General features: G+C 52.4%; 2 protein-coding genes across 2 annotated transcripts in view; both read right to left on the bottom strand.

Annotated features, from left to right (window-relative positions):
• The window catches only part of HIC2 (HIC ZBTB transcriptional repressor 2), a 28,493-nt gene extending 21,023 nt beyond the window's left edge, over nucleotides 1–7,470 (bottom strand). The window contains exon 1 of the mRNA XM_080650684.1: nucleotides 7,315–7,470. The gene's annotated coding sequence lies outside the window, so the exon portion shown is untranslated. The remainder of the gene's footprint in view (nucleotides 1–7,314) is intronic.
• The window catches only part of LOC308238408 (coiled-coil domain-containing protein 74B-like), a 508,084-nt gene that overhangs the window by 313,987 nt on the left and 177,194 nt on the right, over nucleotides 1–16,903 (bottom strand). The gene's annotated exons all lie outside the window — the stretch shown is intronic.

Here is a 16,903-nt window from a genome sequence, read left to right as displayed (position 1 = left end):
GGTGGGGGAGGGGTGTTACAGGAAGCAGGATGTGCATTCTGCCTGCTGGGGGCATGAAGTCAAAGTCCCCTCCTGTCCAAAGCGGCTAAGCCAGCCCTGCTGCCCTTATCAGCGTCAACACATGCATGGAATGTGGGACTTTGGAAACAATCCTCGCCACTAGGCCTGCACCCCTCTGGGGCTCAGGTTGACCTACCACCATCAAAAGACGACCCAAGCCCAGCGCTCAAGCCACCCACTCCTGGAGAAAGGCACCTGTTGGTGGGGCCCAGGGCACCTTAGGAGGTTGTTGGTGGGCCCCTCCCTTGTTGCCAGGATTGCCAGACCCTCTGGGCCCATCTACCAAGAGACAGCCTCACATTGTCGAGAGGCCACCCTGCCTGCATCCCCAACACCATCACCGGCAATGCTTGAGCACCTCCTATTTGCCCACACTGAGAGAATCCCCAGAGAAGAAAAGGAGCCCAGCTCTTAGTTTCCGGGAACACCGTCCCCCACATGCTCTCCTGGAGGGAGTTTCCACAGGGCAGAGGCTTCTAACTCGCCAGAAGGGAAGGAAGGAGTTGTGTGACTAAAAGGATAAGAATGGCCAGAGAGTCCTCTCTGCCCTGCAGGTCCTGGGAGAAGGGGGAGGGCACTTACTCAAAAGGCTTGTAATGGTCCTTCCCCAGCTTACAAGGGACTACCCTTCAGCTCCACCTCCAGTTCCAGGAACCGGACTCCTTGGCTGTGTCCAGGCAGCCACCTCACCACCCCACTCAAATGAAAACCTTGGCTGTCTTCTGGCCCAAGCACTGCCCACAGGAAGAGCCCACACAGACTTGTTCAGTGCTTCCACGCACATATGAGTGTGTTTCTCACACTCTTAGGACCTACCTAACCACTTCCTAGCTGTAACTCAGATGTAAGGAGCCTCCCACAAGGCCTAGCATGGGGTACGAGTTCCACAGTGAGCTCCAGGGACCTCTTCTGCCGCTCTTTTCTTAGCATTCTTCAGGAACTCTGCAAGAACCATCCTCCTCCCAGTTTTCAAGAGTCGTGTTTAGCACTTGCCAGACAAAAAAAACCATCAGCTGCCTCCTACCAAAGGGCAGAGGAGGGATGGGGGAGAGGCAAAAGCCCTAAAGTAGGCAGACACCCACCCCCAAGACCACTCCCTGTCAACACAGCCCCCTGGGTCCACCTACCTACCAAGATGTGTGCAGGCAGAGAAGGAACGGAGGGAGAACATTCGGACTAGACCTCACACCACCCGCTTCCTACCTGACCTCCCAGCCAAGATCACTCTCAATCCCATCTCCTTCACTGCCCCAGCCCAGGATGCTCGTCATTCTCTAGAGGACACTGCCTACCCAGAACACCAACCAGGGCCACAGCAGACACCCCACACCCAGGGGCTTTGCCACTCACCTCACATGGTAGGCTGCCGGGAACAGGCAGGGGTTGTCCTGTGTCCTGTCAGCCCACAGATATGAACTAAACCCCAGGAAAGCCCATTGTTCTGTCCCAACCAAGGGGGCTGGGCTGAGCAAGCAGGCCTTACCTGAAGCTCTGCCTCCAGTGCCCCTCCCACTCTGCCTCCTGGCCCCTTGTTAGTGGCCCGCTCACACATCTTACCCAGATAACAGCCCAAGAAACTAACCTCAGGGACCAATCTCTCTCTCTCCCAGGGACCCTAAAGTGAAAGAGAAGGGACACAGGTCCCAAGAGTCTCCAGCAGTGGCCACAGCAAGCTTGTTAGGGAGCCACAAGGAGCCCAAATGCCACTGTGTCAGGTCCTGGTAGGGCATACAGAGGCCAACCAGGTCCCAAGAATGCAACCAAGAAACCAGGACAGGCAGACTCTGAAGGACAAGCAGGACCAAGAGTCCTGGAGTCCCTCCCACTGCCACCCAGATAAGAGGGACCATGAAGAGTGAGCCCCCTCTGTACCTGGTGCTTCTCCAAGACCCTGGTAACTAACAAAGAATCAGCCTGCCTTGTTATGTGAACCCGATCCTAGGAGTCCATCAGAGTAAAGCAATTTGTGACCACCCTAGCTCACACCTACTGGTCTATTTGGACTCACCACTTGCTTGATTCTATTACTGACAAAGACTAATCACCTGCTAAAGTAGTGGTTCTCCAATTTGGCTGCACACCGGATTCATTTCAAAAGCTTTAGGACATGTGTATGCCTGGGCCCACCCCAGAGATGGGCTGGGCTAGCCTCTGCCAGCTCCTAGGTGATCCTGATATGCAGAGCTGAGAACCCGGGCACCAGCGGGCAGGCCTCAGCCAGGTAGCACAGGTAACAACACAAACTCAGTGGCACAATGTGTAGCCGTATCATCACTAAGGAAAGTTCCACTATGTCCTTACAGAGGCAGGCCACCAAAGCCCTTCTCCCCACTCTCCCAGCCATCACCCCTACTCTCCCTTCTCATTCATTTTATGAACAAGAATTCACCAACAGCTTATTAGCTTGCAAAGCAATGAGGGAACAGCAATGAGGGGACAGGCCTCTCCCTTAAAGAGCCTGCAACAAGCTGATGAAGAGGCCAAGGGGCTCAGACCTGTGTGGTGATGGGAGCAGCACCTCCACCCATGTGTGTGTGTGGGGGGGTGCTGTTCTCAAGGCACTGAGTAGCCCCACACCCACCTGAGAGAACCCACCCACCCAGAGGTGCTGCAGGCAAAGCAGCCTGAGGCCTTGGGAGCAGCCTGAAGACAAGGGAGGAGCCTGCACAGCGGCCACGCCTATGCCACAGCCAGCAGTCCTGCCATCTCCACAACAGGCCAACTCCCCATGTTAGAAGCTCCCCTCAGCCAAGCCCAAGCCCTACCTTTCCTTAGTTGCCCTTGGAATTGCCATGTGATGGATGCAAAGACTAGGCCACTTGCCTTTCCAAAACCCACTCTCCCTTCTCACCCACACTCCATGTGCTCCAGTAGATTACCTTCAAACAGGAATAATCTCACAAGCAGCAGCAAGGCCCTTTGGCCAAGAGGCAGCTGGCTGTCCCTTCTAGCAGGACCTGCTCTAACCCTAAAGCGACCCTTCCCCCCTCCCCTCCACCCACATGGGACATTACCATGAAAAACCTGAAAAGTGAAGTCAGGAGGGGCTCTGAACTCCTTCCAAACTGTCCCCGGCAGTTTCTTAGGGTCACTCTCTCCATTCAGTCGAGGTGCCCATGCCCTGGCCCTTTCCTCCTGGACTGTGGTGAAGCCTGGAGTCAGCTCCTGGCTTTCTCTCCCTTATCAAACTTACTGGGGGGCCCACACACAACTCCCATCCCCACCCGCTTTCCTTGCTTGGCCATTCCTGGCTCAAACTGGGCTCCTGGCTGAGCCTGCAGTCCCTCTCAAAGCCCTGCCCCAGCACAGGTCCCTAACCCTTAGGGCAAGGCCCCTCCCAGGAGGAAGCACAGCGTGGTGGTGCCAGGCAGAGGCAAACTGGCCGGGCTTGTTTACAAGTCCCTAACCAAGCCCCTAACCTGGAGTCAGGATCGTCGTCATCTTGGGGAAGGGGCTCTCTGTCCTGCCCCTCCCTGCTGGGATCTCAGACCGCTCCAGATTCCACACTACATGGGCCCTCACAGGCTCTGGGGTCAAAGGCATTTACCCTCCAGCCTGACCAGTTGCTTACTTACAACTTCAGCAAGTTATTTAACCTCCAAATTTCATTTTCCCCTTTGTAAGAGGGTACTATGGGCAATTCAGGTGGGAGACTTGTTGGGAGACTTGTGAGCACCAGAAAGCAGAGACCAAACTGAGAAGTCAGGCCACAGGGGCTGGGCACTGCATTTGTTCTCAGAAAATTTTGTGGAATGAATAAAAAGCTCGTGAAAAGCCTCAGGTGCCTGGCACACAGTGGGTGCTCCTGTGCTAACTTCTCGTAACAGCATCTGCTTGCCATGCTTTTGTCAATGCTCTCCTGTCTCCCCAGCCACACTCCAGACTGCTTTACTGCCACTGAATACACTCCCCATTAAAATCCCTCTCTGCCCTAGCTGGTGCTAAGTGGTTAGCGCATCGACCTGCAGACTGAAGGGTCACAGGTTCTATTTCGGCCAAGGACATGCACCTAGGTTGCAAGCTCTATCCCTGGTCCCATCAATGTTTCTCTTCTCTCTCTCCCTCCCTCTCTCTCTCTCTCTCTCTCTCTCTCTCCCCCCCCTTCCTTTCACTCTCTCTAAAAAAAAAAAAATGAAAAAATATCATCTGTTGAGGATTAACAAAAACAACAACAAAAACACCTCTCCTCTAGGCAGCCTGAACTCAGCATGGCATCCATGGCTCTCCTCCAGCCCAGAGCCGGCCCCTCCCTCCATGCCTCACAGCCACTATCCCTGTGGTGCCCTGTGAGCGCCATTTGTCACTGTGCCAGTCCTTATCGCCCCATCTTACAAATCATTTGTTTGCTTGTCTGTCTTCCCCAGGCTGAGCTCTGGAGGGCAGCGATACGTGAATGTAAACTCAAGTTCTGTTTCCATTTTAGAAGCAGGGACACTAAGGCTCAGAGTTAATCACTGTCCAAGGTCACGGGGAGAATAAACGGCAAAGCCGGTGTCACGCTTCAGCCTTTCCAAGCCCAGTTCCCTTCTCACTGCCCTCCAGGAGTATCTTCTCAGGCAGGCTCCAAGAGCCAGGATGGCAGGAACCCGCCTACTCCGGTGAAAGCTGCCTCCCGGGCATCAGGCGGAAGAAGAGCCCCCACCGTCCTAGTGATCACTTCCCGGGGGCAGTGGCCCTCACACCCAGTGGGCCAGGCAAGCAAGACACAGGGTGGGGCTGAATGCTCGAGGCCAACAGGCCAAGCAAAAGGGCAGAGCCACAGGTCCCCTGGGTAAACTGAACTTTATTCCTTCCTCACTCCTCTGACTCTCCAGAACTGCCCAGCCGGCCCTTCTCCAGGAGTTAGCTGCTGATTAAAAGGCACTGAACCCACCCCCAGATCTGACCCTGGCAGACAATAAGGACTCCGGGAAGGCAGCAGGCCTGTCAGCTCAATAATGCAAAACCCTGTTGCTCCGAGTCCACGACAGCTGACTTCAAGTGGATCGGAGGCTGCGGGCTTATTAACAAAATTAGAAATCTGATCTATGGAAAGAAAACACTACGTGAGGATTAATCCAGGACTGCAGCTTGTGGAGAAGGCTGGGCTGCTGGCCAAGACCAGGGAGCAAGAACAGGATCATGCCTACCTGTCCCCAGAGCAGGTACCAAACAGGAGAGGAGCATCACCTCTGCCCCACCTGCGCCTCCTCCAACTTCCAGCAACAGCAGCAATCATTTCGGTTTTGCTTTAATTAAAGGCCTTGCTCCCTCAGGCTGCTTCCTCTACACAGAGCCAGCAACCAGAGGGAGATTTTTCTTTTCAGGAATCGCTTGTAAAAGCTGAGTGACTAATCTACAAGTCCTAACAACTGGCAGGAAAACACTGCAGGGAGGAATTCTGGGCACACACCAGCACTCGAGTCAAACAGCCAGAGAAGCTGGGCAACAGGCTCTCAGTGACACCCCAAAACAGACTTGCAGGAAGCCAGGAGCCAAAGGAAAGCAGACCAACATGGGAGCTCTGAATCCCAAGGCAGGCAGGCATGTGGGGAGCCTCCTCCCAGCCTCTGAGTCTATGTCCTGCCCATGGTACACAGACATTTTCATAATTAGCCCAACTGCGCAGGACGGAAGGTTCACTCAAAGGCACAGTGATCTATGCTGGAACCGAAGGACTCAGTTCAACCCTCAAGTATCAACCTCCCACTCCCACCCATGAGCTAAGAGCCCTCTAAACCAGCAATCTCACCACACAGCTTTGTCTCTAGAGGCCAGCCTGAGGCCGCCCATCTGCTTTTTTTCAGACCACTCAAACAACCCTGCTCTGCTGAGTACTCTCTCCTTGAGCCAGGGCTACAGACCGGCCACATGGCCCGTGCTCCTGAAAATGTCTGCTGAAAGGCCCAGGGAGTCCAGACACTGGCAGATGGGAATACAGAGGAAGACGGAGAGCCAGAAGCCAGGAAGTAATAAATGCTAGCTCCAGAAAGATTCTGGGTTTGGGTGACCCAACTCCATCCCTCCACCCAGGGGCCCCTGGAATTCTCCCCCCTGCAAGATCAGCCTAGAAGCTCTGGAGGCCCCTCCACTACCTGCCAGCTCCTCCCTCGGTACGAGAGGCACAGCAATCCCCACATCAGTCAACAAGCCCCTGCCACAGGATTCCTATGGGCAAGGCGCTGCCCCTCCCCCCACCACATGTCAGAGGGGTGGCCTCCCTGGGTTACACCCCTCCTGCTATTGGGGGTGGGGTGGGGTGGGCCAGGAACCTAGCTTTCCAGATGTGCTTGGCAACTCCTACTAGAAAAGACACTGGAGGTGGAGGGGATAGAAGAAGGCATAGATAAATAACTTCAAAACCGTTCCAACCCATCCGAATCAGCACTGGGTCCCCTTCCCCAGGCAGTCCCACGCTGTTCTGGGTGGGGCCGCTGGTAGCATTATCAGGCCAGGTTCCCTCCTCTCCGTAAGTCATTGCCCAACCTCCCTCCTCCCCCAGGGAGAGGCACCCCCCACCCCGCCGCCACCCCCCACCAGCTAGGCCTGTGTGAATATGAACAATCTTGGCAGATAAACAGAGAGTGACAAGCTGGGGCCCTTCAGTCCCCTCCCTCTGCCAGCCGACCCCCTCCCCCAAGCCCATCTCTCTTCCTGCCAAGCGGCTGCCTACAGATCTGAGATCTGGGGGCAGGGCAGCGAGCCTACCAGCGGCAGGACCTGGCGTTCTGGGAGCGCGCCCCCCCGCCCCCGCTTGCCCCTGCCCTTGCCAGTCTTTCCATGGGAGGGGGCAAAAGAGGATCACAGAACTGCAAGGCCGCAGTTCTAGAAATAGCAAAATCCCCCTGTGAGGGGCGGCCGCAGGCGCAGGGCCCTTTGCATAATGGGAGCCCGCCCGCCTGTCAGGCAGCGCAGCTCGCCCGACGCAGTTCGGATTAGATTGCTAATGAAAAGGCACAAAGAGCCGGCGCCCGCTCGCCCGCTGACCCTCGCTCCAGAGACCTGCGTCCCAGCCTGGCGCGGCCCTGGGGGCTTTGTGCCCGGGGTCCCCCGCCGCCCGCGCCCCAGCGGACACCCGAGCCACAAAGCCCGGGCAGGCTGGGGCCAGCCCGGGGGTCCGCGTGCGCCCCGCCCAGGCCCGGCGGACACTCGAGCCCCTCCCACGCGCGCAGCCCCACGTCGGCCGGGCGCGCGCCCGCCCACGCCCCTGTCCCCGGGGGCGCGCCCCGCCGTGGCCCCCACCCGCGCCCCCAGCCACCCCTGACCGTCCCTCACCTTATGTGCGTCGGCGGCGGCGTTCCGCCCGCCGGCCGGCCGGCCCTGCTTGCGGCTCCTCGTCCTCGGCGCCAGGCCCGCGCCGCCCTGTCCTCCCGCCGCCGGCCCGGCTCCCCGCCCAGCGCGCCCGGAGCGCTGCTCACAGCCGCCCGCCCGGCGCCATCTTGGAAGCTTGTGACGTCGGTGCCGCCTGCTCACCCCTGACCCACAACTGAATGGGCGAGCGGCGGGGCGGGGCGGGGCGGAGTCTGGGTGGGGGCGGAGCTTGGGCGGGGGCGGGGGCGGGTCCGGCGGGCGAGCGGTCTGAGTGCTGGGCGGGGTGGGCGGCCGCCGCACAGCGCCATGGGGGAGGGGCGCCCGGGCGGAGCCCCGGACCCCAACCTTGGCGCCCCGCCTGACCTGGACTCCAGGTACGGAGGCTGGACTCCTATCTCGCCTCCGAAACACCCGGACCTCACCCCGGAGAAGGGGACTCTGAGCCCCCACAGGCCCAGCTCCCGCCCCCACATTCAGAGCTGACCCCCTTTGAGCCTGACCTGACCCCTCGGAGCCCCCCATCAAGGGACCCCTAACGTCCTGCGCCCCACTGCCAGGACATCTCACCCCCGCTGCATGTCTCCTGCAGAGACCCCACCTTCAAACCGCAGCCCCCCGGGACTGCAGGCTGCGTAGTCTGGGCTCCTGGGGGAGACCCGGGCTGTTCGGATCCCAAAGAGAGTATAGCTCCCTACGCCGACCCCAGCGTTTCCTCGGACCTGTGCCCACAGCCCCGCAGGTTGGCCCTACCTGCTCGGAGTTCGCAATCATGCCGTGCTCAGCCAGCCCCTTCCGGTGACCGCAGCCCCTCGAAGGCCCCTGGGGTCAAGCGCCGCGCCTAGGGTGGCCCGCCCGGACCCAGGCTCGTGGCGGTCATTCAGATGGCCTGTGAAGGGGCCGGAGCTGGCCTCGAGCCGCAGCCACTTCTCTATTGGATCTCTTTCTACTTCCAACACCAAACAAAGGAACACACTACTGTCAAAGTCTGAGAGGAACCCAGATTTGCCATGTAGAGAAATTATACCCTAGCACTAGTCAAGATTGAAAACCAATTCAGTAACCCCTCAGGAAGGCTGATTATGTGACTGTTCTTTCCAAATTAATGTATAAGTTTACTGTAATCCTAACAGTAGGACATTTCTTAGACCTAACAAAATTCTAAGTTCACTTGGAAGAATAAATAGCCAGAAACAGCTATGGTTTTCCCTTTTGGGAACAAAAAAAGCAATGAGGGTGGACTTGCCATAACAGGTATTAAAACAAATTATGGCCCTGGCCAGTTTTGTTCAGTGGTTAGAGTGTTGGCCGGTGGATGGAAGGGCTGCGTGTTGGATTCCCAGTCAAGGGAAGATTCCTGGGTTGCAGGTTCCATCCCCCACCCGGTAGGCGGTAGGCGTGCAGTAGGGATGTGTGCATGGCAGACACAGCCAATCAATGTGTCTCTCACACCGATGTTTCTCTCTTTCTCTCCCCCCTTCCTCTCTCCCACTCTCTCTAAAAATCAATGGAGAAGATATCCTTGGGTGAGGATTAACAACAAATTATAAAGCAACTGCAGTTATGCAGACCAAGAAACAAAATGGAAAGCCTAGGAACAGATCCTAGAAATAATAAATGAAAAAGGAAATATCCAACATCCATGAAGAAGGAGATACCAAATAAGTTGAAGAAATAAAAAGAATAGTCCATGAATAGAGCTTGGTAGAGGACTCACTATTGGAAGAAACTACTGAAAGAAAAATGTCAATGCTCTACTAACAAAAGGCATGCAAATTAAAACCACAAGATGCCAGTTTTTTTTTTTATTTGTACCAAATTAGAAATCAGTTTCCAAACCTTTAAACATAGGCAAGGGTCTGATGGGTAATCACTCTCACCTACTGTTGGAAGCATATAAATTGCGTCAAAATTCCTGAACATGAATTTAGCAGTATGAGTCAAAAATAAAATCTTTTTAAAATGCTCATACTCCCTTTGACCACTAGTAATTCATCTTTCAGGATTCTATTCTGAAGAAGTTAACCACATTTGCAGATCATGTGCTTGATTACCTGTCTCTCTAACCAGACCAAAGCTTGTACCTCCGGTGCCAAGAGCACACCTGAGACTTCAAAGGCATTCAACAGTCATTTGTTTTCATTTACATTTGAAAATTAATGTATAATCGTTTTTCCAAGTATCATTTATAATAATGAAAAAGTCATACACAAAGTGAAAGTCTGACAATAGGGGATTGGTTAAACAGTCCACATGATGGACTGTTAAGCAGCCACTACAAATGGTGTTTATAAAGATGTTTTGTGATCTGGGAATGTGAAAATGGTTTTAAGAAAAATAAAGCAAACTATTAAACTGTATGTAACAGCCCTGGCCAGTGTGCTTCAGTGGGTTGAGTGACATCCCATGTACTGAGATCCATTCGATTCCTGGTCAGGGCACATACACCAATCAACCAATGGATGCATAAATAAGTGGAACAACAAATGGATGTTTCTCTCTCTAAAAAACATCAATTAAAATTTTAACGTACGTAACAAATGCATGCAAAATATTGATCTATAGGGAAACAAATGAAAATACACACATCAAAATACAGAAGTTCTCTCTAGGGGTTGGGATTTTTTTTACACACACATATTTCAGTGTGCTTTACTACAACAGTAACATTTCTTTTTTTTTTTTTAATATATTTTATTGATTTTTTACAGAGAGGAAGGAAGAAAGATAGAGAGTTAGAAACATCGATGAGAGAGAAACATCAATCAGCTGCTTCCTGCACACCTCCTGTTGGGGATGTGCCCGCAACCAAGTTACATGCCCTTGACCGGAATCGAACCTGGGACCCCCAAGTCCGCAGGCCGACGCTCTATCCACTGAGCCAAACCGGTTTTGGCATCAGTAACATTTCTTTTTTAAATTAAATTTATTGGGGTAGCATAAGAAATAATATATAATTTCAGGTGTACCTTATAATTTGACATCTGTGTACTCTATTGCATGCTCACCACCTGAGGTGTAATTTCTTTCCATTACCATATGTTTGACCCCCTTTTCCCATTTTGCATCCCCCCCCCAAAAAGCAACATTTCTAATTAGAACAATTCTGCTAATAGGAAATACATTTTTTATAAGTTATTGATTCTCCTCTCTCCCAAACTCCCATCTGTCCTCTGAACAGTTTGACCTGTACCTATTTTTTTAACAGGCTTTATTGGTTTTATCTTTTTAACAAATTTTTATTTATTGATTTTAGAGAGAGAGGAGGGGGAGAGAGAGAGAAACACCTATTTGTTGTTTCACTTATATATGCACTCATTGGTTGATTCTTTTTTTTTTAAATATATTTCTTTATTGATTTCAGAGAAGAAGGGAGGAGAGAGAGATAGAAACAACAGTGATGAGAACCACTGATCAGCTGCCTCCTGCACACCCCCCACTGGGGGATGGAGCCTGCAACCCAGGCATGTGCCCTTGGCCGGAATCGAACCTGGGACCCTTCAGTCTGCAGGCTGGTGCTCTATCCACTGAGCCAAACCGGCCAGGGCTCATTGGTTGATTCTTATACGTGCCCTGACCAGGGACCAAACCTGCAACGTTGGATATCAGGATGATGCGCAAACCAAATGAGCTACCCGGCCAGGGCCTGATCTGTATCTTCGCTTTCTTCTCTGGCATCAACATGTGTTTGTTCACATATTACAAAAAAGCTCTTACTGTTTTGAAACTATAAAATAGGATACTATATAAACTGTAAGTCATTATACAACTTACACTAGATTTGCTCTTTTTCACCTAAGTACCTATCACAGACAACTTTCTAGTTTGAGCCACATCCATAACTCATTCTTTTTTTTTTTTAACATAGTTTATTGATTTTTTACAGAGAGGAAGGGAGAGGGATAGAGAGCCAGAAACATCGATGGGAGAGAATCATCCATCAGCTGCCTCCCGCACACCTCCTACTAGGAATGTGCCCGCAACCAAGGTACATTCCCTTGAGCGGAATCGAACCTGGGACCCTTCAGTCCCCAGGCTCTATCCACTGAGCCAAACCGGTTAGGGCTCTTTTTTAATAGCTGACTAATTCCAGAGTATGAGGGTTCCATAAACTCTGTCCTTATTTATGAATATTCAGGTTATTTATAGTTTGGTGCTATTAAAATTATTTTTAAGCCCCTGGATATATATCTTTATATACTTCTGCCTTTATGTACGCAGAATAGTTTACTCGAAGTAAAATCTGTGGGTTGGATGATATGTGGGCATTTTCCATTTTAATAGGTCCTGCCACGTATAGTTCCCCAAGAATATGTAGCATTCATATGCTTCAAGTGAGTTTGTATTTTTTTAAATATATTTTTAGCGATTTCAGAGAGGAAGGGAGAGGGAGAGAAACTTCAATGATGAGAGAGAACCATCGATCAGCTGCCTCCCGCACGCCCCTTACTGGGGATCGAGCCTGCAACCCGGGCATGTGCCCTGACAGGGAATCAAATGGTGACCTCCTGGTTCATGTGTCAACGCTCAACCACTGAGCCATGCTGGTCAGGCAGTGAGTTTCTATTTTTCCTGCTCCTATAACTTTCCCAAACCTTCCAAGTTTTACATACTTAGTACATATTCCTGTTAAATTCAGAGGGAAAGTTCAGGAAGGAAGAAAAGATTTCTTAATCTCAGTGAGCTAGACTCACAACATCTTTTCTGGTTCCTGGGCAGCCTTACACGATCTCCCCACCTCCAGTGTCCATCCAAGCCCATTTCTTGGGAAGCATTTGATAAAATCCAAGCCAGTTTACTCCCCTCTTCCAGTGCAATTTTATTTTATTTTTAAAAAATATTTTTATTGCTTTCAGAGAGGAAGGGAGAGAGAGAGATAGGAATGTCAATGATGAGAGAGAATCATCGATTGGCTGCTCCCGCACACCCTCCTCGCCCCCCCCCCCACACACACACTGGGGTGGAGCCTGTAACCCAGGCATGTGCCCGCCCTGACTGAGAATAGAACTGTGACCTCCTGGTTCATAGGTCGGCCAGGCTGTGCAATTCTACATAAGCACTTAAAGTTCAAAAGCTGGTGAAGCCCTAACCGGTTTGGCTCAGTGGATAGAGCGTCAGCCTGCAGACTCAAGGGTCCCAGGTTCAATTCCGGTCAAGGGCATGTACCTTGGTTGCGGGCACATTCCCAGTAGGAGGTGTGCAGGAGGCAGCTGATGGATGTTTCTCTCCCATCGATGTTTCTAGCTCTCTATCCCTCTCCCTTCCTCTCTGTAAAAAATCAATAAAATATGTTAAATAAATAAAAAAAGTTGGTGAAAAGCCCTGACCAGTGTGGCTTTCCGGCTGGAGCATCCTCCCATACATCCTGAGAAAACTGAGGCTCAAGGTCACATGGCTAAGCTCCAACCGGGGCCCCTCTGACAGCAAAAGCTCAGTGCAGCCTCTTAACATAGCACATCCTCTGAAGAAAAGACTCACAGCATGCATGGTCCCTAGAATGAAGGCTTTACCAATTGACCAGGCCCCCTCCCTTAGTACCTACCTTCTCCCTCTATGCCAGTGGTCGGCAAACTCATTAGTCAACAGAGCGGCAAACCGCGGCTCGCGAGCCGCATGTGGCTCGCGAGCCGCAGTTTGCCGACCACTGCTCTATGCCATCCCACAGCCCTGGACAGAGCTAACTAAGCACCTTGAGCCCAAGAGAGGATGCACATGCTATTGAGTCAACAATTGCTGACGCCGAAGATGAAGAGGTGGTCACTAGGCTAGTGAACAGCACAGCAGCGGTCCCTGGCCCCTCAAGGACTATAGTCAACGGAAAAGATGAGAGAACACTCACAGGGGGGTTGGAGCTGGGCAGGGAGAGGTGCAGGCTACTTCGTGGGGTCATAACGGGGGAACTGCTGCCCTGCTGTGTGGGGCCAAGGAAGGGGCTTTGCCACATTGTTCTTTCTGCTTGGCATACCATTCTTCAGCATCAGCTCCTGGCATGGTTTTCTCTGCTTGCTCTTTCTTTCTATTTCTTTATTTAAATATTTAAATTATTTATTTATTTATTTAAATCTTTATTGTTGAAAATATTACGCATGTCCCATTTTTCTCCCCATTGACCTCCTCCAGCCAGCCCCCATACCCCCTTCCCCAGGTCTTCACCAGCCACCCTATTGTCTGTGTCCATGGGTTATGCATATATGCATACAAGTTCTTTGGTTGATCACCTCCCACCCAGCCACCCTCCCCCGCCTTCCCTCCGAGATTCTGCACTCTGTTCCATGCTTCCATGTCTCTGGATTCGCTCCGTTCATCTGATTGCTCTTTCTAAAACAGCCACCCTTCACTCTCTGTCATCCCTATTCCCCTCCCAGTCCTTGCACCATCCTTATTGATGTACTATATGCTTCCTTGCTCACCTTCTCACTCTCACTAGAAGGTGAGCTTTATAAGAGCCAGGATCACATGCTATTCACCATTCACCTCTCCAGCTGGTGTCTAGGACCAAGCCAGTCACCTACATTTTCTTTTTATATATATATAGATATATTTTTTTATTGCTTTCAGAGAGGAAGGGAGAGGGAAAGAGAGATAGAAACATCATTGATGAGAAAGAATCACTGATCAGCTGCCTCCTGCATGCCCCACACTGGGGATCGAGCCTGCAACCTGGGCATGTGCCCTGACCCTGGAATCGAACCGTGACCTCCTGGTTCATGGGCTGACACTCAACCACGGAGCCATGCTGGCCGGGCTGGGCACCTACATTTTGAATAGCAATTTGGTGCATGCATGAATTCGTAGGGGAGACCTAAAGGCCAAACTCAAGTGCAAAGCAGGGTGAGGCCGGGGAGGAGAGCAGCATGTGCAAGTTCCTGAAGGGATAAGGGCTTTCTGAGGCACCCAGGTGAGGCTGGCAGGGCAGGTGCCATAGACATGGGACCATGGCATGTGATGGGAGCCCAGGGGATAGAGAGGCGGGCCACCGTCAGCCCAGGCCAGCAAGGAGTCCCTGTGGAGGACCTCAGTCCACCAGTAACCCAGGGAAGGCTTCAGGGAACCCAGCTTATGGTGGCAGCACTGTCAGCAGGCAGACAGGTGAAGAAGGGTGAATGGTTTACTGTTAAATCATCCAAGACATTCTGCTAAATGGAAGAAGCAAGATGCAGAATATTATGTACGATGTAATTCATTTATGGTGTTTAGAAAGTATATATCTGTTTCCATTCCTATATCTGCTTATATCTATATATATAAAAGCCTAATATGAAAATTGTCCCCACAGGAGTTCGACCAGGAGACCCATCGCTTGCTATGATGTGCGCTGACCACTGGGGGGTGGTGTGAAATGAAGGAAGGCCCCGGCCAGCAGCCAGAAGGAAGGCTCTGGCCTGCAGCCGGAAGGCCCGGATTGGCCCTGATCGCCGGCCAGGCCTAAGGACCCTCCCTGTGCACAAATTTCATGCACCAGGCTTCTAGTATCCCTATAAAAAGCTGGGACAGAGCCTTGGCCACTGTGGCTCACTTGGTTGGAGCATCATCCCATCCACCGAAGAATCTCAGGTTCAATTCCCAGTTGGGGCACATGCTGAGTTGCTGGTTTGGTCCCTGATTGGGTGCCTGTGAAAGGCAACTGATTGAAGTTTCTCTCTCTCTCTCTCTCTCCCTGGCCTCTTTCTCAAATCAATAAAATTATCCTCAGCCAAAACCGGTTTGGCTCAGTGGATAGAGCGTCGGCCTGCGGACTGAAGGGTCCTGGGTTCGATTCCGGTCAAGGGCATGTACCTTGGTTGCGGGCGCATCCCCAGTGGGAGGTGTGCAGGAGGCAGCTGATCGATGTTTCTCTCTCATCGATGTTTCTAGCTCTCTATCCCTCTCCCTTCCTCTCTGTAAAATATCAATAAAATATATTTTTAAAAAAATAAAAAATAAAATTATCCTCGGGTGAGGATTAAAACAGATGATAGATAGATAGATAGATAGATAGATAGATAGATAGATAGATAGATAATAGACAGCTCTTGGCTATGCCACTGACCAGTCAGCTGACCCAGAACTGACCTCTGTCAGCCTTAGTTTTCCCACCCGCAAAATGGGGCTGACAGCCATATCTGCAGACCCTTCCTCATTTCTGTTTGGGGGACGGGATCGTGGGGCCTGGAGAACCTCTTGGTGGCTCTGCTTCTCTAGTGAGAGGGTGAGAGTGGCCCCTGTGCAGCCTCCTATTTTCCAAATTCCAGCTTTCCAGTTTTCTTCCTGTGGCAATGGGGGAGGAGGCCAGCTCTCTCACCAGGACACCAGGAAGCCCCTGGGCTGGGACAGAAGCCTCTGGCCACAGTCACGAGGGAGGCTGAGCCCAGCGGCCCTTATCTTGCCTGACCTTGTGGAGGCTGACCACTCCCTCCTTCTGGAAAATGTGACCCCCTGTCCTTTCTGAGGCCTCTTTCTCCTTAAATCCCCATGGTCCTGGGTGGGGCCTCAGTACCCAATTCAACCCCTTGGTGCACCACTCTGGGGTGCTTTCCCTGGCCCCAGCCCAGGGCCGCCTTTCACATGCCTCCCCTGGAGACCCTGAGGCATCTCTGACTCAGCAGATCTGTGCCTGCCTGGCGGCCCCCCTCCACCCAGTGAAGCTTCACAGAGCACCCTGTTGCCCAAGTCCTAACTACTGGCCACTCCCAAACTTCCCACCCTCCCCCTACCAGCTCTCCCAATTCAAATTCCTGACTCTCCCTCCCTCTGGCCTCCTCCCTAGACCCAGGCCCTGCCCCAGGCTGGGGCAGGAATCCTTCAGATAAGGACTAGGGGCAAAGGGACACACCTGGGTTCCAACCCTACTCTGCCACCAACTTGGCTGAACGACCTTGAATAACCTCCCCTCTCTGAGCCTGAGTTTCTCCATCTGTACAAGGGGGAAATAATTACACCATCTGGGTTGGGTTGCCGTGGGCAGTACGTGAGCTAAGGCACATGCTGAGGGCTTGCAAAGGCCAGTTCTCTGTGTGAAATGCAGCCACCTAGAGCCCCAGGCCAACCCTTTCTTGGGCCTCTGGGTCACAAGCCAGTTGGTGCCTTTCCTAAATTAGGAACAAATGTGCTGGGGTGCAAACCCCAATGCCTGCTCACACATGGTCCACACCAGCTCCGGAGGCCTGCACTGAGGGTGCAACGTGGAGTAAGAACCAGTGGGTTGGGGGAGGCAAGAGAATAAAGGAGTAATTCCAAGGCACTGGGAGTATGCCTGGGGGCTGTCCGTGCACGTGGGAGGGGTAGCTAAATCCGGTAAGGGTGACCGGATTAGGGAAGGCTGTCAAGATAGCAGGAGAGCACTTTTGAAGGACACCTTGGAGTGAACTGGCTGAAGGGGCAGGGCAGCCAGAAGGCAAATTTTTGGGAAAAAGAAATTGAGACTGAGAGTCAGGGAACTGCCTGAGATTGCCCAACCAGGAAGTGGGTGATCCAGGATTTAGATCCAGCCCCACTTAGGCTGAGCCGGAGGGGCCAAGCCCCCAGAAGGCTAGCCAAAGATCCTAACCAAGGGGCTTTGGCCAATGGGGTTCCCCAA

The sequence above is a fragment of the Plecotus auritus genome, assembly GCF_963455305.1.
Source record: "Plecotus auritus genome assembly, chromosome: 13".
NCBI lineage: Eukaryota > Metazoa > Chordata > Mammalia > Chiroptera > Vespertilionidae > Plecotus > Plecotus auritus.
Note: the sequence above shows the minus strand (reverse complement) of the source record. Positions and strands in the feature narration are given on the sequence as shown.